General features: G+C 43.0%; 1 protein-coding gene across 4 annotated transcripts in view; it reads left to right on the top strand.

Annotated features, from left to right (window-relative positions):
• Positions 1 to 23,281, top strand: part of fbxl7 (F-box and leucine-rich repeat protein 7) — a 293,470-nt gene that overhangs the window by 7,429 nt on the left and 262,760 nt on the right. Inside the window, exon 2 of one of the 4 annotated variants that reach the window (XM_078240677.1) lies at positions 2,736 to 3,033. The exons of the other annotated variants lie outside the window; for them this stretch is intronic. The gene's annotated coding sequence lies outside the window, so the exon portion shown is untranslated. The remainder of the gene's footprint in view (positions 1 to 2,735; positions 3,034 to 23,281) is intronic. 4 annotated transcript variants of the gene reach the window in all.

The raw sequence follows: 23,281 nt of genomic DNA on the forward strand, positions 1-23,281 counted from the left end.
ATTGAATACAGGAGTTGGGACATCTTGTTGAAGTTGGACAAGACATTGGTAAGGCCACACTTGGAATACTGTGTACAGTTCTGGTCACCATGGACATGTGTGCAGTTCTGGGCGGCATGGTAGCACAGTGGTTAGCACTGCTGCTTCACAGCTCCAGGGTCCTGGGTTCGATTCCCGGCTCGGGTCACTGTCTGTGTGGAGTTTGCACATTCTCCTCGTGTCTGCGTGGGTTTCCTCCGGGTGCTCTGGTTTCCTCCCACAGTCCAAAGATGTGCGGCTTAGGTTGATTGGCCAGGTTACAAATTGTCCCTGAGATGCGTAGTTAGAGGGATTAGCGGGTAAATATGTGGGGGTAGGGCCTGGGTGGGATTGTGGTCGGTGCAGACTCGATGGGCCGAATGGCCTCCTTCTGCACTGTAGGGTTTCTATGATTTCTATGATTTCACCCTATTATAAAAATGATATTATTCAACTAGAAAGAATGCAGAAAATATTTACTAGGATGCTACCGGGACTTGATGGTTTGAGTTATAAGGAGAGACTGGGTAGACTGGGACTTTTTTCTCTGGAGCGTAGGAGGCTTAGGGGTGATCTTATAGATGTCTATAAAATAATGAGGGGCATAGATCAGCTAGATAGTCATTATCTTTTCCCAAAGGTAGGGGAGTCTAAAACTAGAGGGCCTAGGTTTAAGGTGAGAGGGGCGAGATACAAAAGGGTCCAGAGGGGTAATTCTTTCACACACAGGGTGGTGAGTGTCTGGAACAAGCTGCCAGAGGTGGTAGTAGTAGAGGCGGGTACAATTTTGTTTTTTAAAAAGCGTTTAGACCGTTACATGGGTAAGATGGGTATAGAGGAATATGGGCGAAACAAAGGCAATTGGGACTAGCTTAGAGGTTAAAAAAGGGGCAAGTTGGGCCGAAAGGCCTGTTTCCATGCTGTAAGCCTCTATGACTCTTAACAGGCAAATCTGGAAGTTAGATAATTCCATGATGATGAATGGAAAATAGGGTAAGGCTGTTAGGGTGGGAGGAGGCTCATGTGGAGCATAAAGATCAGTTGGGCTGAATGGCCTGATGTTTGAGCTGTTATTTCTAAATAGGCTCATAATTTTTCCAATCCTTGATACCCAGGAAAATAGGTATTCCCAGGAAAGAGTGGTACCATACATCAGCAATGCCCAAATTTCTGTGTTCATGGACTAAGTAGGTGCATACCAAAAACTGTTGAGGTCAGACAACCGTGAAGTTTGAAATCAAACATCCTGTAATTTTTTATAAAATTCACATAACTGTTACCTGCAGATCTTGGTGCTTTGCTTCAGAACTTGACTACCAATTAGGCCAGAAAGCTGGCAATTCCAAACTTCCAAGTCAGTGAAATTCAAACAGTTCATGTTAGACTGCTTTCTTCTTTCAGTGCAGATATGGTTGAACTGCCCATTAAAGACCAGCTGATAGAACTTGAGAGTTGCACATGGTTCTAGGGCTAAAAGATGGGCATGCATTGCCCAATGCATGCTTTACATTGATAGAGGACATTGAGTTAATAATGTTTACATTTTTTAAATTAAAGGGTAAAAAGTGTAGCGCAGTTGATGTTACATTTATGGGGATGTATTTTTGTTGCAACATATGCCCCTTTGTTCCAGAGCTAGAGAATGTTGCTGATGATGTGGGGATGGGTGAAGGTCTCCTGGTTGACTAGGAGATTGGGACATCCTGCACAATGGCACCTGAGCGTCCCCCCCACCACCACCAGCGCAAAGCTCCTGGCTGTCAAAGAGAGTGTGTCAGAAGATTGCAGTGCCGAGCTCACCCAAAAGACCGGAGTGGAGGATTCCCATTTGCATGCTGTTTTGACACTTAGAATTTTGGAGGGAAAATTCTGCCCCATGAGTTTCATCACCGAGAACAAGCTGGAGTTAGGTGTCAACAGTGAATGGAGAGCCTAACCCATCCACTCCTCCAACCCACCATCTGATCTACCTGTGACAGAGACTGGGTAGGTCACGCATTCAACTCATCAGTCACCGGAGAACTCCCATTTTTTGTGTGAAAGCATGTCATCCTTGATTCCAAGGGACTGCCTAGGAGGAGAAAAAAACTCTTCCTTAAATAAGGTGACCAATACTGTATACAGCACTCCAGATGTGGTTTTTGATTTGCTTTATCATTGTCACGTGTATTAGTATATAGTGAAAAGTATTGTTTCTTGCACGCCATACAGACAAAGCACACTGTACATAGAGTAGGAAAGGAGAGGGTGCAGAATGTAGTATTACAGTTATAGCTAGGGTGTAGAGAAAGATCAACTTAATGAGATAGGTCCATTCATCAGATTCCCTGATGGTAGCAGGGAAGAAACTGTTCTTGAATCAGTTGGTACGTGACCTCAGACTATTGTATCTTTTTCCTGACAGAAGAAGGTGGAAGAGAGTATGTCCGCGGTGCGTGGGGTCCTTGATTATGGTGACTGCTTTTCCAAGGCAGCGGGCCTCAACCAGGATCTTGGGTTTATGTTACACTATCTGTAACCCCCGTGACTTGCCTGGGCTTGCAAAATCTCACTAACTGTCCTGGCTGGAGACAATACACATCTCTTTAACCTGTGCTTAACCCTCTCTCCACTCACATTGTCTGTACCTTTGAGACTTGATTACCTGTAAAGACTTGCATTCCAACCATTATTTTGGAAATTGAGTTTGTGTCTTTATATGCCCTGTTTGTGAACAGAACTCCCACTTACCTGACGAAGGAGCAGCACTCCGAAAGCTAGTGGCTTTTGCTACCAAATAAACCTGTTGGACTTTAATCTGGTGTTGTGAGACTTCTTACTCTGCTTACCCCAGTCCAACGCCGGCATCTCCACAGCGGGAAACGTAGACAGAGTCAATGGATGGGAGGTTGGTTTGCGTGATGGATTGGGGTTTGTTCATGACCGTCTGGAATTTCTTGCGGTCTTTGAAGAGCAGGAGCCATACCAATCTGTGATACAACCAGAAAGGATGCTTTCTATGGTGCATCTGTAAAGGTTGGTAAGAGATGAAGCGGACATGCCGAATTTCCTTAGCCTCCTGAGAAAGTAGATGTACAATTGCAACATAACCTCCCTACTTATAAAGGATAACATTCTTTTAACTTTCCTAATTACTACCTGTACCTCATACTAGCCTTTTGTGATTCCTGCACTAAGACACCCAGATCCCTCCGCATCTCAGAGTTCTGCAATCTCTCCTCATTTAGATAATATGCTTTTTTTTTATTCATCCTGCCAAAATTGACAATTTCACATTTTCCCCACATTAATACTCCCTTTGCCAGATCTTTATCCACTAACGTAACCTATCTATATCTTTTTGTAGCCTTGTTATGTCCTCTCCATAATTTACTTTCTGACCTATCTCTGTGCCATCAGCAAATTTGGCACCCATCCCATCCATCCCTTCAGCTGAGTCATTCATATATATAATAAACAGTTTAGGTCCCAGCTCAGATCTCTGTAGCACACCACTTGTTAATTCTTGCCAACCTGAGACTCATTTATTCCTATTCTCTGCTTCTTGTCAGCCAGCCAATCTTTTATCCGTGCCAGTATGTTACCCTCTTTACTCTGAGCTTTTATTTTCTGCACTATCCTTTGTTGTGGCAATTATCAAATGTCTTCTGGAAATCTAAGTACAGTATATCCACTGGTTTCCCTTTGTCCACAACACTGCTTACTTCCTCAAAGAATCATAGAATATCTTCAGTGCAGAAGAGGCCATTCGGCCCACCCAGTCTGCACTGACTCTCTGACAGATTATCTCACCCAGGCCCTCTTCTGTAACCCCACACATTTCCCATGGCTAATCCATTGAACCTACACATCTTGGGACAGTAAGGGGCAATTTAGCACGGCCAATCCACCTAAACTGCACATCTTTGGACAGTGGGAGGAAACCGGAGCACCCGGATGCCATCCACAGTGACAATGGGAGAACATGCAAACTCCACACAGTCACCCAAAACCGGAATTGAACCCTGGAGCTGTGAGGCAGCAGTGCTACCCATTATGCCGTCCTCCAAAAAGTTGACTAAACATGATTTCTGTTTCACAAAACTATGTTGACTCTGTCTGATTTCCTTGACCTGATGCAACCGCCCTGCTATGGCTTCTTTAATTATAGATTCGAACATTTTCCTGTGACAGATGTAGTTTTCTGTTTCCTGCCTCCTTCCCTTTTTGAATATTGGAGTTAATCATTAGTCACTTCTTTTAAGATTCTAGGGTGAAGACAATCAGGACCTGGCACTTGTCAAACCACAGCTCCAACTATTTACTCAGTACTACTCTGGTGATTGTAATTTTCCTCAGTCCCTCTTTCATTTCATGATTTACAGCTGCTTCCGGGATGTTACTTGTGTCTCTATAGTGAAGATATGCAAAATACCTGTTTAATTCATCTGCCATTATCACTAGTTTCTTTCTAAAATATTGATGATAACGGATATCAAGAGTTTCTATGTTTCTAGTTAGCTTTCCAGCCACACATTTTTGCACAATTGTATGCTTTTTCTTTAGGCTTGATAATTTCTTTAACCTTTCTAGTTAACTACGGACAGCATGTCAGTCCCCTGTACTTTGTCTTATTCGTTGGAATATGTGTGTTCTGAAATATCCCTGAAAATCCCCCAGAACCCACTTAGAATTGTTAAATCCCTACTGTGCAGAAAGAGGCCAATCTCTGCATCGCTAACTTTCTCATTTGTTGTGACCATTGCCAACTCAAGGACTGCTTTGCCCATACTTGTCAGGATAATGACCTGAGGTTGTCCACCACTTGTCCTGGGCATTATATGCCCTCCTCTGCAAGAACAAAAGAGGAGAGAGATTACATTGTTGGTCCCTCTCAACAATTCCAGGATCTCATTAAAATGAGGTGGGGCATTTTAGTGTTGGTTGCGCCTTAATAGTGCTTGGCTTTGCTAACAGCTTAGTAATGCTTCTGGGCACAAAATTCCCCATATGAGGAACATTTTGCACCCTCAGGCTGTTGAGATGATTGCTTCAGATTAAAAACCTCAAAGCCGTTCTTCTGGTGTTCCAGGTGTTCCAGTAAAAGATGATTGAACCACTCATGACACTGAACCTGTATTTCTCCTCACTAGGTTGTGACTGCTGACTTAATTTGCCACCTCCATTGAGGGCTACTTGATCTGGTTGGATGGTCTACTCATGCCCTGGTAAAAGTGGCTGACCTGTGGCATTCCTGCTTCTCTCCTCTTTTTGTCGTTGCTGGTTGGAATGACACCTACCGCAATGGCCACTGTCAGTGCTTTAAATCTGGCCCATCCACATCTCTTCAAGGTGTTTGTCACTCCTAATTAGACAATTTCAAGACTTCCTGCCAATTAACAGGAATTCCTTGACTCTTTCCAATGCAATGTGGGGTCAGGACTCAAATAAAATTCAGCCCATGGATTTTCAAAAGATATTTAACAGAGTACCACATAATAAACTTAACAAAATTAAAGGGATGGATATAAAATTGACCGTGGCATAGAAAGCAGCAACTTGGGATGAAAGATTTTTTTCAGACTAAAGGGAAGTATACAGTGATACTCTCCAGGGTTTTTTAAAAAATCACAATGTAGGTGCCACTGATTAGGCCAGCATTTATTGACCATCCATAATTGCCCTTCAGCAGTAGGTGGTCAGCCACCTTCTTGAACCGCTGCAGTGCATGTATTGTAAATACACCCACAGTGCTGTTAGGAAGGGAGTTCCAAATTTTGACTCCATGACAGTGAAGCAATGGCACAGTAAATAATCTCACAACACCAGGTTAAAATCCAACAGGTTTATTTGGCAGCACAAGCTTTTGGAGCATTGCCCCTTCATCAGGTGAATGACTCATCTGATGAATGGGTAATGCTCCGAAAGCTCATGCTACCAAATAAACATGTTGGACTTTAACCTGGTATTGTGAGACTACTTACCGTGCCTACCCCAGTCCAACGCCAGCAACTCCACATCAGTGAAGGAATGGCAATGTGGTTCCAAGTCAGGATAGTGTGTGGCTTGGAAGGGAACTTGCAAGTGATGGTGTTCCCAGGCATCATTTTCCTTTGTCCTTCTTGATGGTAGAAGTCATGGGTTTGGAAGGTGCTGTTAAAGGAGCAATGGTGATTTCCTGCAGTGCATCTTGTAGATGGTACACACTGTTGCCAATGTACATTGGTGGAGGGGGAGTGAAGGTGCTGGATGGGGTGCCAATCAAGTGGGCTGTTTGGTTTTGGATGGTTTCTTGAGTGTTGGAGCTGTACTCATTCAAGCAAGTGGAGAGTATTCCATCACATTTCTGAATTGTGCCTTGTAGATGGTGGACAGGCTTAGGGGTGTCAGGAGCTGAGTTACACTCCGCAAAATTCTCAACTTCTGACCTGCTCTTTTAGCCATGCTATTTATGTGGACAGTCCAGTTTGGTTTCTGGTGAATGGTAAATGTTGATAGTGAGGGAATTCGGCGATGGTAATGCTAAGGGGTAATGATTGGATTCTCTCTTGTTGGAGATGGTCATTGCCTTGTCATTGGTCAGCGTAAATCTGAATGTTGTCCAATTCTTGCTGCATTTGGACATGGATTGCTTCAGTGTGTGAGGAGTCACCAATGGTGCTGAACATAATGCATCATCAGTGAACATCTCCACTTCTGACCTTGTGATGGAGGGAAGGTTGTTGACAAAGCTGAAGTTGGTTGGCCAAGGCAGCACAGTGGTTAGCACTGCTGCTTCACACCTCCAGGGTCCCGGGTTCGATTCCCGGCTCGGGTCACTGTCTGTGTGGAGTTTGCACATTCTCCTCGTGTTTGCGTGGGTTTCCTCCGGGTGCTCCGGTTTCCTCCCACAGTCCAAAGATGTGCGGGTTAGGTTGATTGGCCAGGTTAAAATTGCCCCTGAGATGCGTAGGTTAGAGGGATTAGCGGGTAAATATGTGGGGGGTAGGGCCTGGGTGGGATTGTGGTCGGTGCAGACTCGATGGGCCGAATGGCCTCCTTCTGCACTGTAGGGTTTCTATGATTCTATGATTCTAAGGAGACTAACCCAAGGAATGTCTGTAGTGATGCCTTGTGTCTGAGATGATTCCCCTCCAACTACCATAACCACCTTCTTTTGTGTTAGGTGAGACTTCAACCAGTGATTCCCATTGATTCAATTTTGCTAGGGCTCCTTGATGCCTCCCTTGGTCAAATACTGCCTTGATATTAAGGGCAGTCAATCTCACTTCATCTTTGAGTTCGGCTCTTTCGTCTATGTTTGGACTAGAGCTGTAATGGTGTCAGAAGCTGAGTAGCCCTGGCAGAACCCAAACTGAGCATCAATGGGCAGGTCATACCCGAGTAAGTGCTACCTGATAGCATTGTCGATGACACCTTCCATCACTTTGCTATGATTGAGGGTAAGTTGATAGCTAGATTGGATTCGTCCTGCCCTTTGTGTATAGGGGACACCTGTGCAATTCGGGTAGATGCCAGTGTTGTAGCTGTACTTGAATAACTTAGGTTGGGGCATGGCTAGTTCTGGAGCGCAAGTCTTCAGATCTAATGCTGGAACGTTGTCATGGCCTTTTCAGTATCCAATGTCATTGGCTATTCCATGATATTGCATTAATTGAATTGGCTGAATACTATTTTGATATTAGGTATTTCAGCTTATGTGGAGATACTGAAGAAGCTGCTCATGTTCTCCTTAGAGCAAAGAAGGTTAACAGGAGATTTGATAGCATTCAAAATTACGAATGGTTTTGACAGAGTAAATGAAGTGCTAGAACGGTTGAGAATCGAGTTTTAAGAAGATTGGTAAAAGAACCAAAAACAAGATGCAGATTTTGTTTTTTGACACACCGCATTGTTGTGTACTGAAAGTGGGGTGGAAGCAGATTCAATAATAAGATCCAAACAAGAATTGGATAAATAAAGGCAATGAATACATGGTAATATGGAAAGAACAGGAGAGTGGGATTAACTAGATAGCTCTACCAAAGACACAGGCAGAGGAATGATGAACTCAAAGGCCTACTGTACAATAATACTGTACAATAATGTACAGTAATGTATATCATACAGGAAGGAGAGAGTTGAACAGGAAGCTTTCATTTTTTTCAAAAATAACAGATGTAAATGTGTTTCTGATTTTTTGACAAGAATTTGTTTAACATAACTGTGATTCTACAGTAGAAACACAGGCAGTTTATAATTACAGTTCAGTGCTTGGTATTGTAATCCTTCTAATTAAATGTACTTAAAAGCATTACTTTTAAGGGCTTGCAAGTTGTATATTGCACTGATTTTTTAGAAAATATAGATTTTGAATATCATAAATTTGAACTGCAGTGAGTATAAAGAATTATAAAAGGCATAACTTTATTTATCATGTTATAGTTGTCTCTGTATTACAATTAATGGAAACAGTTTAAAAGTGTCTGTTACTGTAATATTGGGAGAATCTTAAAATGATTACAGAATAACAATCTGTTTTAGTAGTGATTTCCATTGATAATGTCATTGAGTCCTAGAGTCTTTAAGTCACAGAAGGAGATCATTTGGGCAATTGAATCTATGCAGGCTGTTTGCAGAGCAATCTAGTGAGTCCTACTCTATCCCTGTCGCTCTGCAAGTTTATTTCCTTCAAGTGCCCATTTAATTTCCTTTTGAAAGCATTGATCGTCTCTGCTTGCATCACCCTTGTAGGCTGTGTGTTCCAGGTCATTATTTCTCATTTGAATTTCTTGCCCAAAACCATAAATCTGTGTCCCCTGGTACTTGCACTATCAGTTAATGGGAACAGCTTTTCTCTGTCTACCCCACCTAAACCTGCCATAATCTTGTATATCTTCATCAAATCTCCAATCAATTTTGCTCCAAGGAGAACAAACCCAGCTTTCTAACAAAATCTTGTAACTAAAATCTCTCAAATCTAGAACTACATCATCATAGAATCAGAGGGCGGAATCTTACGAGAATTTGGCAGAGTGTAAGTTCTGGTGAGAAAACTGGCATGGAACTCTCCAGCTCCACTGACCAGTTTTCTCCCCAGCTCTTGTCCCTTTAATTGCAGAAAAAAGTGGGAATGTTTTGTGCTGTCACTCTGGTGGGTTGGAGACTCTTAGAACAAGGAATGAGATCAGGGCGCAGTTTTTAAAGGTGCCTCGAACACCGAAACAAAGATTAAGCTCCCCCGTTTCTGTGGCCAGCCCTTTCTCCCACCCCACTATCATCCCGCATCCCTCCCCATTTGTTCCCGGCATTCACCCCCACACTCCCCCCGTCCCATTGCCAGGGTCAACCTGTTTCAAACCGTGCCAATGTGGCGTCACATTGACAAGGTATGAAAATCTTGTGACGGGGGAACGTCTGGTGAGGGAGGTGTTTAATTACATTTAAATATATTAAAATGTGTTGAAATTACCTCACTGGCGAGAGGTGGCAAAATTTGGACATCCAGATCTTGAACCCCCGTTGGCAATCTTGTGAACAGAGAGTGGGGGCTCAAGATCGCACCCATAGAATCCCTACAGTGCTGAGAGAGGCCATTCTGCCCATCGAGTCTGCACCGACTCACCAAAAAAGCGTCATACCCAGGCCCACACTCCACCCTATCCCCATACCTCCATGCATTTATTGCAGGTATTCCATGTAACTGACACATCTTTGGACACCAACGGGCAATTTAGCATGGCCAATCCACCTTATCTGCACATCTTTGGACCAAGGGAGGAAACCAACGCAGATATGTCCCTGGTGCTGTGAGGCAACTGTGCTAACCACTGTGCCACCAGGCCATCACTGTTCTGGCAAATCTCCTATTAAGGACCATCACAGCCTCCTTAAAGTGAGGTGACAGAACTAGTTGCAATATTCTATTTATGACTTAACTCGAGCTTTATAAAGGTTGAGCATCCCTGCTTTTTCACTTAGTACTATTTATGAAATCCCATATGCTTTGTTAATTAGGCTCTCAATACGTCATGCCACTTTCAAAGATCTGTGCACATGAACCCCAAAGTCTCTCTGTCCCTGTACACTCTTTAGAACTGTTCAATTTAGTCGGTATTGCTTTTCCCTATCCATTCCAAAATGCATCACTTCACACTTCTCTATTAACTTCCATCTGTCACTTATCTGCTCATTCTGTTAGCTTGTGTCCTGTGGCAGTCAATTGGTATCATCCTCACTGTCACACCTTCAAGTTTAGTGTCATTGCCAAATTTTGAAATGTTCCTCTGTATTCCAATAATCAAGATGTGGAGATGCCGGCGTTGGATTCCAATAATCAAGTCAGTCATCCTAGCACTGACACTTGGGGAATGACAGTGTCCACTGCCTCCAAGTTGAAAATGACCATTTTATGTCCTTTAAGCATTTTTAAAAATCCAGGCTGATACGCGACTCTTGTATTCCACGAGCCTCAATTTTTTTAACTAGATTTTTACGTGGTACTTTCTCAAACATTTTCTTGAAATATATGCAAACAACAGTCCTTGCATTCCCTTCGTCAGCTTTCTGTTATTTAATTTATTTTTTAAATTAAGTATATCAAGCATGATCTGGCTTTTACAAATCTTTGCTTGCTCTCCTTAATTAGCTTGTCTCTCAAAGTATGTGTTGATGTTTTTCCCCGATTATGTTGAGAACTGTACCCAACCTTTGTGAAACTGTCTCGCCTGTAGTGGCTCGGACTGTATTTATACCCGTGAATAAAGTTGCCACATATACCACTTTCCAATCCTCTGACACCTCACTTGTACCTAGAGGTAATGGAAGATTATGGTGGGCTCTTCCATTACCACTACCACCCTGATTACCCAGGTAAACCCAGGTTCAACAACTGGAGTATTCCATCTAGTTCTGGTCACCACACTTCTTAAGAAGGTTGCAAGAGTCCTTGAGAGAATTTGCCAGCATAGTCCCAAAGTTCACAGACTTTAGCTACAGGGTTATGCTGGAGAAGCTGGGGTTGTTTTCCTTGGAGCAGGGAAGATTGATTGGAGATTTTATAGTAACCAAGTGAATTATCCACCCTCAGCATGGCCAGCCTTTCAGGTGCATCCTTCCTATCAATTTTCACCTCATCCATTACCTCCACTGTCTCCACTTCTTACTGATATTTTGTCAGCATCCTGTACCATAGTAAACTCTGAATCAAAGTATGCATTGAATTTCCAGTCTTATCCTGTGCCTCTAAGTGTATATCATATTGTCCCTGATATGATCCACCCCACCTGTTACAGCCCACTTAACTATTTACATGCTGGTAGAAGAATCATACTACAGTGCAGAAAGAGGCCATTTGGGCCCTTGAGTCTGCACCAACCACAATTCCACCCATGCCCTATCCCGTAACCCCATGTACTAAGAAAGCGATAAAGAAAGGAAAGATAGATTATGAAACTAAACTAGCACAAAATATAAAAACTGATAGTAAAAGTTTTTACAAATATATAAAAAGGAAAAGAGTAGCTAAAGTAAATGTTGGATCCTTAGAAGACGAGAAGGGGGATTTAATAATGGGAAACGAGGAAATGGCCGAGGCCTTAAACAAGTTTTTTGTGTCGGTCTTCACGGTAGAGGACACAAATAGCTTACCGAAAATTGATGGTCGTGGGACTGTAGGGGGTGAGGTCCTTAAAACGATTACTATTACTAAAGAGGTAGTGCTTGGTAGGTTAATGGGATTAAAGGTAGACAAGTCCCCGGGCCCAGATGGAATGCATCCCAGGGTACTGAAAGAAATGGCAGAAGTAATAGCAGATGCGTTGGTTGTAATTTATCAAAATTCGCTGGACTCTGGGGAAGTGCCGGCTGATTGGAAAACAGCTAATGTGACGCCACTGTGCATGAATCGCAAAAACTCCATTTTGTAGGTGCAGCAGGTGATCAAGAAGGCAAATGGAATGTTGGCCTTTATCGCAAAGGGGATGGAGTATAAAAGCAGGGAGGTCTTGTTGCAATTGTACAAGGTACTGGTGAGGCCGCATTTGGAGTACTGTGTGCAATTTTGATCGCCTTATTTGCGGAAGGATGTATTGGCCTTGGAGGGAGTACAGAGAAGGTTCACCAGGTTGATTCCGGAGATGAGGGGGTTAGTTTATGAGGAGAGATTGAGTAGACTGGGCCTGTACTCATTGGAGTTTAGAAGGCTGAGGGGAGATCTTATAGAGACATATAAGATAATGAAGGAGCTCGACAGGGTAGAGGCAGAGAGATTCTTTCCACTTAGAAAGGAAACAAGAACTAGAGGATACGGCCTCAAAATAAGGGGGAGTCAGTTTAGGACAGAGTTGAGGAGGAACTTCTTCTTCTGAGAGGGTAGTGAATCTCTGGAATTCTCTGCCCATTGAAGCAGTGGAGGCTACCTCGTTAAATATGTTTAAGTCACAGGTAGATAGATTTCTGATCAATAAGGGAATTAAGGGTTATGGGGTTATGAGCGGGCGGGTAAGTGGAACTAAACCATTATCAGATCAGCCATGATCTATTTGAATGGCGGGGCAGGCTCGAGGGGCTAGATGGCCTACTCCTGCTCCTATTTCTTATGTTCTTATGTATTTACCTTGCAAATCTCCTTGCCACTAAAGGGCAATTTTGGCTTTACTTGAAACATCTGTTCTTCAAAGGTGACCCATTGTTCTGTTAATGTTTCTACTATCAATTTTTGGTTCCATTTTACTCTGGCTCGAATCTCTTTCATCCCATTGATTTTGGCCTTGTGCAATTTAACAGTTCTAATTTAGATTGCTCCTTACTCTTCTCCAATGATAAGCTAAAATTTACGATACAGTGGTCGCTGACCCAAGTTTTCCCCACATACATTTGATCCACTTGGCCCACATGGTCCCTCAGCACAATTCAGTACTACCTCTTTCTGAGTTGAACCAAGAACATATTGGTCAAGGAGTATTTCCCCTCCTTTATCTTTACAATATTTAAGGAATTAACATCCTCCAATATCATCACTCGAAAGCTATTGCACATCTCCCTGTAGATTTGCTGCTTTTCTGTCTCTCTCTCTCCCTCCCTCACCATTTGGAGATGCATGGTAGTATGATGACACATTTCTTGCTTAACTCTGATTCAATTCTTTCCTTACCCCTTCATGTCTTCAGGTACTTCCGCTCTTTCCAATGCTAATGTCTTGCATAATCAGTAACCCCATCTGACAAGACATGTTTGTTATTGCTAGTACATCATATTCCCACATGGCTAATTGTGCTTGTAGAAATCATAGAATCCCTACAGTACAGAAAGAGGCCATTCGGCCCATCGAGTCTGCACCGACCACAATCCCACCCAAGCCTTACCCCCATATCCCTACATATTTTACCCACTAACCCCTCTAACCTACACATCTCAGGACACTAAGGGGCAATTTTTAGCATGGCTAATCAACCTAACCCGCACATCTTTGGACTGTGGGAGGAAACCGGAGCACCCAGAGGAAACCCACGCAGACACGAGGAGAATGTGCAAACTCCACACAGACAGTGACCCGAGCCGGGAATCGAACCCAGGTCCCTGGAGCTGTGAAGCAGCAGTGCCAACCACTGTGCTACTGTAGTTCAACAATCTTGCACTACACCATGATAAAAGCAAAATACTGTGGATGCTGGAAAATCACAGCATCTGTAGGGAGAGAATAGAGCCAACATTTTGAGTCTGGATGACCCTTCGTCAGAGCAATTCTGATGAAGGGTCACCTAGACTCAACGTTGGCTCTATTCTCTCCCCACAGATGCTGTCAGACCTGTTGAGATTTTCCAGCATTTTCTGTTTTTGTGACACTGCACCATTGTGGGTTGAAGAGTGGCTCGCGGCTGAAGTCCCCCCTTACGGAAGCCAGCCTCGGTGAAGAGAAGAGGGTAGCTGATGATGCTGCAAGTGTCCTTGCCTTGTCTGTCGATACCGAGCGGAGGAGGCCAGCCTACTGAGCGAAATAGGACTTAACACTTCACTGTATGAACAGACCAAGATGGAAGCTAAGCTGGCAGAGAGGGATGCTGTGGAACCAAATGTTATCAGACCAGTGTTCGGATTGATAAAACAGTGTGCCAGGCTAATGCTTTGGATACACGGGTTTAAATGCCACCATGGCAGTTGGTGAGGTTAATTAATAAATGTGGCAATGTGATTAATTCTTGATTGCCTTCTGAAATGAACCAGTGAGCTACTCAGTGGTATCAAGTTACTACAGAAGAGTTGAAAAGAACACCATTTTCCCTTGGCCCCTTTCGTCCTGTCACTTATTGGCTCTTTGCTTTTATCTGTGGGTCATTGGGACAATTTTCTCTGTCTCGTTCTCACTGACGGCTGCTGACATCAAATTACTGCTTTATCTTTGGGTCTTTTAGCACTTGTTATTAACTCAGTGAAGAATGGAATTTGTTACATCAGCAATAATAATTACTGGTATCTATGATTTTTTTTTTTTCATTCCCACCACATCCATTCTCCCAGATTTATTTTCTGCATTTCTGAAAATGAGTCACTTAATAATCCAGGGTGATTTTCACAGCTGCTGATTGGTATCCAATTAGTCATTTGCTCTGCATCCAATGAATGTCTGGGCCAATCAGCCACATCTCACATTACAACCATTTTCCTTCTGGTACTCATTTAATATAGGTATGTGTTTTATCAGGTGAGGGAAACACAGCACTTGTACTGATTCTCTCTCTCAGCCAATTACTCCTAAAATAGGTAAAGATCAGCTAACTCAGCATAGACATGGAAGCTTGGATCTTAGTCTATGTGGCTCAGTGCCACACCACATCATGCATTTACTAATGGATCCATTAGGGGAGCCCTTGGCTATTATTTTATGTAATGGCTCATAAAAATTCCACTGCATCTTTAAAATTAAATTTTGTAACTCTTGAGGTTTTATATAAAACCCTGGATTACAACAAGTAATGCCACTGTTTTCTTTTCAGCCGAGACACCAAGCTGTTTAACAGAAAGTTTAACGCAAGTACAACACTTTCTTAGGTCTGTTCACCATTCATCCATTTTTATCCTAATTTTAATGTTTATTTCAGTAAATCTTTGAAGTTAGCAGAAACAGAGATAGGGAAATTGGTCAGATCATGGGCACCATCTCCCAACATCCTTCCACACAGAAGCTGTTGAGAAAAGGGGGGAAAGATTCTTGCTGCTGCTGAAAGAGGCAGGGATATGGCAATATGCTTTCTTCCCAGGCCACTTCCTTTCAGTTTCCACAACTGTGCTGCCCAATTTTGTGATACAAAGAAGGAAAATCCAGCTCTCTCTGTTTAGGTAGTTTTGTATCTGGTTGTAAAGGGAAAGGTTCCATAATATAAAACTATCTCGAATTTTGCATTGGCTCTGTGGTGAAATGGATAGCGTGTTGGACTTCTGAATAATGGCAAGTTAGCCATTCAAAGGTTGTGGGTTTACGTCCCACCAGAGTTGGATTTTCTCTATTTTAGACAGCTACATGGGTAAGAGGTATTGAGCCAAATGCAGGCAATTGGGACTAGCTTAGGAGTTTCAAAAAAAAGGGTGGCCTGTTTCCATGCTGTAAACCTTTGAGACTGTATTACTCTGGCTTACTTTGAGGGGACGCAAAGAAAACTGATATTAAAATAGAAATGTCACCTTGCTGCAACAGGATTGATCTTTGACGTAAGGAGATAAAACGCATTGTAAAGGCAGAGCAGAATGAAGTTTGCTTCCAACCTTTGCCTGTGATTACTTCATGTTGAGTGTGTGTGTGTGTGTGTGTGTGTGCACGCTTCCGCACCCCTATGTGTTGTTCAGGACCTGTGAATGTATCGTCCGTATCCGCCGTGACGGATGTCCCCAAACGATTTGATTACTGTGTTGTACAATCACTACGGTCCCATTACTCCCTATTACCTTCCCAGGCCCTTTTGTCTTTCCTTATATAATACACCATATCTCCTTGTTGAAATTGTATCCCCGATTGCTGTATGCGGTGCCGTAGGGCTTGCTGACTTCTCTCCGAAACCTCAGTTCTAATTAAATCTTTTCTCCCTGCATGCAAAGCATTCAAATGAGCAAACAAACTAGAGCTAATGCTAGAACAGGGGGAGCATCTGATAGAACTGAAGGCAATTTTGGATTTCTTCTGTGCACTAACTGGTAAGGACTGTAAATCCCCCCCCCCCCCCCCCCATTTGTAAAGAGTTCTTTGTGCACACTGCCAATGCTGTTTGCAATTTACAATCTGGTTGATCAGCCAATGTTTTATGCAACATGTCATCTGTTACCACATGGTTTCTTTCACAAAGATCATTACTAAACGGGCTCTCAGTTGAAGTGTGCATGACTATAATGTTTAGATTTTCACACATATCTTGAAACTCCTCATTAGCAAATTCCCCACCATTATCTGTCTTTGGTGTTCCTAATCCTGTTCTTACCCATTTTTCCATAATCGTAACAACAATGGTCTTTTTGTCTTTGCTATGTATCACAGTGAATAGGCTAAATCTTGTAGCAATATCTATGAAGTGTAGAATAGAAATACCCCTATCCTTATCCTAAACTTTCGATTCCATTGCCACTGAGTTGTTAAACTCACTGGCTAGTGGCAAGCACACTACAGGACATGGTGGTCTATTGTGATATTTAATGCAGATTTCATATCGGGTGGTGATTTATTCAATAAAGTCACTGTATCCTTTATCAATCACTCCTGCATCTTCAGTTTTTGTGACGCTGGATGTGCAAACTGTCTGTAATTCCAATATTATCTTCTTTTTGTCCACCAAGTATTTATTCTCAGTGGTTAACAAGACTTCATTAATATTTTGATGAGAGACTTCTGGCTTAGTTGTATGCAGTAATGGCCAGATCGAGTAAAATGCAGATCCACATATTTTCCAAACATGATAGCTTGCTCATTCTTCATATCTAGCGTCAACTGAGCTTCCTTCATCGCAGATCGACTTGACAATAACAGACTTACTAAATCAGTATTTTGGCTCAGCTTTCATGATGGAGGACATTAGTAAAAAATTAGTTAAAAAGACAAGCTTAAAGGCCATGTGCCTTAATGCGCGGAGCATTTGCAATAAAGTGGATGAACTAATCACGCAGATGAATGTAAATGGGTACAATATAATTGGGATTACGGAGACATGGCTGTAGGGTGACCAGGGGTGGGAATTGAATGTTCCAGGGTATTCAATATTTAGGAATAAAGGAAAAGGTGGTGGAGTGCCACTGCTGGTTAAAGAGGAAATTAACACAATAGTGAGAAAGGATATTAGCTCTGACAACATGAAATCTGTATGGGTAGAGTGAGAAATACCAAGGGGCAAAAAACATTAATGGGTGTCATATATAGACCCCCAAACCACAGTGGTGATGTTGGGAATGGCATTAAACACAAAATTAGAGTTGCATGTGATAAGGGAATATCGGTGATCCTGGGTGATTTTAATCTGGTAAGAAGTCTCACAGCACCAGGTTAAAGTCCAACAGGTTTAGTTGGTAGCACCCACTAGCTTTCGGAGCGCTGCTCCTTCATCAGGTAAGTGGGAGTTCTGTTCACAAACAATCCTGTTGTGAACAGAACTCCCACTCACCTGACGAAGGGGCAGCGCTCCGAAAGCTAGTGGCTTTTGCTACCAAATAAACCTGTTGGACTTTAACCTGGTGTTGTGAGACTTCTTACTGTGTTTACCCCAGTCCAACGTCGGCATCTCCACATCATGGCTACCATCGACACCACAAACTGCCGGCTCCAAGAGGAGAGGATCTCCAAGAAGATCGTGCATATCGCTGTTTGTGAACAGAACTCCCACTTACCTGACGAAGGAGCAGCGCTCCGAAAGCTAGTGGCTTTTGCTACCAAATAAACCTGTTGGACTTTAAACTGGTGTTGTGAGACTTCTTATTGTGTTTACCCCAGTCCAACGCCGGCATCTCCACATCATGATTTTAATCTGCACATAGATTGGGCAAATCAAATTAGCTAAATGGCATAGAGGAGGAATTCCTGGAGTGTAAACGGGATGGTTTTCTTACCAATATGTAGAGGAACCAACTCGGGAGCAGGCCATCTTAGACTGGTACTGTGTAATGAGAAAGGAATCATTGCCAATCTAGCTATACGAGATCCCTTGGGGATGAGCGACTGTAACATAATAGAATTTTTTATCAAGATGGAGAGTGAAGTTGTTGTTTTGGAGATTAGGGTGCTGAATCTTAATAAAGGAATAAAGGAAACTGAGGATATGAGGCGTGAATTGGTCTTGAAGATTGGGGAGAGTTACTGAAAGGGATGACAGTGGATAGACAATGGCAAACATTCAAGGAACGCATTGGGGAACTGCAGCAACTGTTTATTCCTGTCTGGCACAAAAGCAAAGTGGGTAAGAGGGTCAATCCATGGCTTACAAAGGAAATTAGAGCGCGTATCCGATCTAAACAAGAAACATACAGATTAGCCAAGAAAAATAATAGGTCTGAGGATTGGGAGCAATTTAGAATTCAGCAAAGAAGGACCAAGGGATTGATTAAGAACCAGTACGAAAGTAAGTTTGCAGGGATCATAAAGACTGACACGAAGAGGTTCAGTAGATACATGAGGAGAAAGAGGTTGGTGAAGACAAATGTAGGTCCCCTACAGACAGAAATGTATAAGTGATGCATTTTGGTAGAACTAACGTAGGGGGGAGCTATACGATAAATGGCAGAACCATAAAGGGTGTAGATACGCAGAGGGACCTGGGTGTGCAAGTCCACAGATCCTTGAAGGTGATGTCACAGGTGGAGAAGGTAGTGAATAAGGCATATGGCAAGCTTGCCTTTATAGGACGGGGCATAGAGTATAAAAGTTGGGGTCTGATGTTGCAGTTGTATAGAACATTGGTTCGGCCGCATTTGGAATACTGTGCCCAGTTCTGGTCGCCACACTACCAGAAGGACGTGGAGGCTTTAGAGAGAGTGCAGAGGAGATTTACCAGGATGTTGCCTGGTATGGAGGGGCTTAGTTATGAGGAGAGATTGGGTAAACTGGGGTTGTTCTCACTGGAAAGACGGAGGATGAGGGGTGACCTAATAGAGGTGTATAAAATTATGAAAGGCATAGATAGGGTGAACGGTGAGAAGCTTTTTCCCAGGTCGGTGGTGACGTTCACGAGGGGTCATAGGTTCAAGGTGAGGGGGGGGAGGTTTAACACTGATATCAGAAGGACGTATTTTACACAGAGAGTGGTGGGGGCCTGGAATGCGCTGCCGGGCAAGGTGGTGGAGGCGGACACACTGGGAACGTTTAAGACTTATCTAGATAGCCATGTGAATGGAGTGGGAATGGAGGGATACAAAAGAATGATCTAGTTGGGACCAGGGAGCGGCGCGGGCTTGGAGGGCCGAAGGGCCTGTTCCTGTGCTGTATTGTTCTTTGTTGTTCTTTGTTATAACAGGGGACAAAGAAATGGCGGAGCAACTGAATACATACTTTGTTTCTGTCTTCACAAAAGAGGACACAAATCAATTGCCAGAAATGTTGGAGAATGCAAGATTTAGTGAGAGGAAAGAACTGAGGGAGATCAATATTAGTAGAGAAATGCTGCTGGGAAAATTGATGGATTGAAGGTGGATAAATCCCCAGGGCCTGATAATCTACATTCCAGAGTACTTAAGGAAGTGGCTCTAGAAATAGTGGATGCATTGGTGGTCATCTTCCAGGATTCTATAGACTTTGGAACAATCCTTGCAGATTGGAGGGTAGCTAATGTCACTCCAATATTCAAAAAGGGAGGTAGAGAGAAAACAGACCAGTAATCTTAACATTGGTAATGGGGAAAATTCTCAAATCCATTATCAAGAACTTTATAGCAGACCATTTAGAAAGCAGTGGCAGGATCAGACAGAGTCAGCATGGATTTATGAAATCTTGACAAATCTGTTGGAATTATTTGAAGATGTAACTAGTAGAGAAGGGGGAGCCAGTCGATGTGGTATATTTGAACTTTCAGAAAGCATTTGACAAAGTCCCGCACAAGAGATTATCGTGCAAGATTAAAGCGCATGGGATTGGAGGAAGTGTATTAAGATGAATAGAAAATTTGTTGGCAGAGAGGAAACAAAGAGGAGGAATTAATGGGTGATTTTCAAATTGGCAGGCAGTAGCTAGTGGGGTGCCACAGGGATTAATGCTGGGACCCCAGCTATTCACAATATATATTAATGATTTGAATGAGGGAACAAAATGTAACATCTCAAAGTTTGCAGATGATACCAAGTTGGGTGGGAGGGTGAACTGTGACGAGGATGCAGAGATCCTTCAGAATGATCTGGACAGGTTGGGTGAGTGGGCAAATAATGGCAGATGCAGTATGATTTGGATAAATGTGAGATTATTCACTTTGGAAGCAAAAACAAGAAGGCAGATTACTACCTGAATGGCTGTAAATTGGGAGAGGGGAATGTGCAGTGGGACCTTGTGCACCAGTCACTGAAGGTAAATGTGTAGGTGCAGCAGGTGGTAAAGAAATCAAATGGCATGTTGGCCTTCATCTGAGAGGTTTCAAGTACAGGAGCAGGGTTGTGTTGTTGCAATTATATAGGGCCTTGGTGAGGCCACACCTAGAGTATTGTTTGCAGTTTGGTCTCCTTTTCTGAAGAAGAATGTTCTTGCTATCGAGGGAGTGCAGCGAAGGTTTACCAGGCTGATTCTGGGGATGGCGGGACTGATGTATGAGGAGAGATTGACTAGGTTAGGATTATTTTCGCTTGAGTTCAGATGAATGAGGGTGGATCTCATAGAGACGTATAAAATTCTAACAGGACTAGACAGGGTAGATTCAGGTAGGATATTCCCAATGGTGGGGGAGTCCAGAACCTGGGGTCTGAGTCTGAGGATTCAAGGTAGACCATTTAGGACGAAGGTGAGGAGACATTTCTTCACCCGAAGAGTGGTGAGCCTATGGAATTCATTACCATAGGAAGTAGTTGATGCCAAAGCATTGAATGCATTCAAGAGGCGGCTGGACATAGCACTTGGGCCGAATGGGATCAAAGGTTATGGGGAAAAAGCAGGATTAAGCTATTGAGTTGGATGATCAACCATGATCGTAATGAATGGCGGAGCAGGCTCGAGGGGCCAAATGGCCGCCTCCTGCTCCTACCTTCTATGTTTCTGTTAGTACCACCCCAATAGTAGCAAGTGATGCAGAAGTTATGGAACAATCATCATCAATAGGGAAAAAGCACTGAGCAACTATTGGGATTGAAGGCAGACAAGTCCCCAGGGCCTGATGGCCTACATCCCAGGGTCTTAAAGGAAGTGGCAATGGAGATAGTGGATCGATTGGTTATAATATTCCAAAATTCCCTGGATGTGGGAAAGGTTCCAGTAGTTTGGAAAAATTCAAGAAGGGAGGGAGGCAGAAAGTAGGAAACTATAGATAGTTTCACATCTGTTGTTGTTTTCCCTATTGATGATTGTTCTAAGTTCTCTTTCTATAACCTCTGCATCACCTGATACTATTGGGATGGCACTAATGTCCTCCACCACGAATGCTGAGCCAAAATACTGATTTCGTGTCTCTGCCGTTTTCGTGTTCCCCACTATTAACTCTCTCTGATCTCATCCTCCAAGGGACCAATATCCACATTAGCTATTCTATTCCCTTTTATATACTTATGGAAACTTTTACTGTTTTTTATATTTTGCGTTGGTTTTCTTAATTTATCTTTGCTCTTTTTATTGCTTTTTCAGTAACCCTTTGTTGATCTTTAAAAGTTTCCCAGTATCCCAGCATGCCACTGGACTTTGCAATATGGTATGACTTAGTTTTTGTCTTTGTTATCTTTTAACTTCCTTGCTTAGCCTTGGATGTTTTCCTCCTTTTACATTCTTTCTTCCTTTCTGGAATATATTTTAGTTGGGAAGAATTGAATATCTCCTTAAACACCTGCCACTGCTCACCTGTTGTTGGGAAATTGTTAAAATCCATTACTAAGGGAGTAATAACAGGACATTTGGTAGGTCAAAACACAATCCATCAGAATCAGCATGGTTTAATGAAGGGTAAACCTTGTTTGACTAATTTGCTAGAGTTCTTCGAAGATGCAAAAAGCAAAGTGGATCCTGTAGATATAGTATATCTGGGCTTGCAGAAGACATTTGAGAATTGTAGAATCCCTATAGTACAGAAGGAGGCCATTCGGCCCATTGAGTCTTTACTGACCACAATCCCACCCAGGCCCTATTCCCGTAACCCCATATATTTACTCTGCTAATACCCTTGACACTAGGGTCAATTTAGCATGGCCAATCAACCTAACCCGCACATCTTTGGACTGTGGAAAGAAACCGGACTACCTGGAGGAAACCCACGCAGACATGGGGAAAAAGTGCAAACTCCATACAGACAGTGACCTGAGGCCAGAATTGAATCTGGGTCATGAGTGCTGTCAGGTAGCAGTGCTAACCACTGTGCCACCTAAAAGGTGCTGCACAAAAGGTTAATACATAAGGTATACAGATATGCAGTAAATAGCAGAACCCTTAAGAATATTGATAGACAGAGGGATCTGGGTATGCAAGTACACAGATCACTGAAAGTGGCAACGCAGGTGGAGAAGGTAGTCAAGATGGCATATGGCATGCTTGCCTTCATCAGCCGGGGCATTGAGTTTAAAAATTGGGAAGTCATATTGCAGCTTTATAGAACCTTAGTTAGGCTGCACTTGGAATATAGTGTTCAATTCTGGTCGCCACACTACCAGAAGGATGTGGAGGCTTTGGAGAGGGTACAGAAAAGATTTACCAGGATGTTGCCTGGTATGGAGGGTATTGGCTATGAGGAGAGGTTGGAGAAACTTGGTTTGTTCTCACTGGAACGATGGAGATTGAAGGGCTGCCTGATAGAAGTCGACAAGATTATGTGGGGCATGGACAGAATGGATAGTCAGAAGTTTTTTCCCAGGGTGCAAGAGTCAATTACTAGGGGGCACAGGTTTAAGGTGTGAGGAGCAAGGTTTAAAGGAGATGTACGAGGCAAGTTTTTTTAACAGAGGGTGGTGGGTGCCTGGAACTCGCTGTCGGGGCAGGTAGTGGAAGCAGATACAATAGTGACTTTTACATACATAAATAGGATGGGAATAGAAGGATATGGTCCCCGGAAGCGTACGGGGATTTAGTTCAGTCGGGCAGCATGGTCGGTGCAGGCTTGGAGGGCCGAAGGGCCTGTTCCTGTGCTGTGTGTTTCTTTGTTCTTTGTTCTTGTTCTTTGTAAGTTCA

The sequence above is a fragment of the Mustelus asterias genome, chromosome 2, assembly GCF_964213995.1.
Source record: "Mustelus asterias chromosome 2, sMusAst1.hap1.1, whole genome shotgun sequence".
In the NCBI taxonomy this organism is placed as follows: domain Eukaryota; kingdom Metazoa; phylum Chordata; class Chondrichthyes; order Carcharhiniformes; family Triakidae; genus Mustelus; species Mustelus asterias.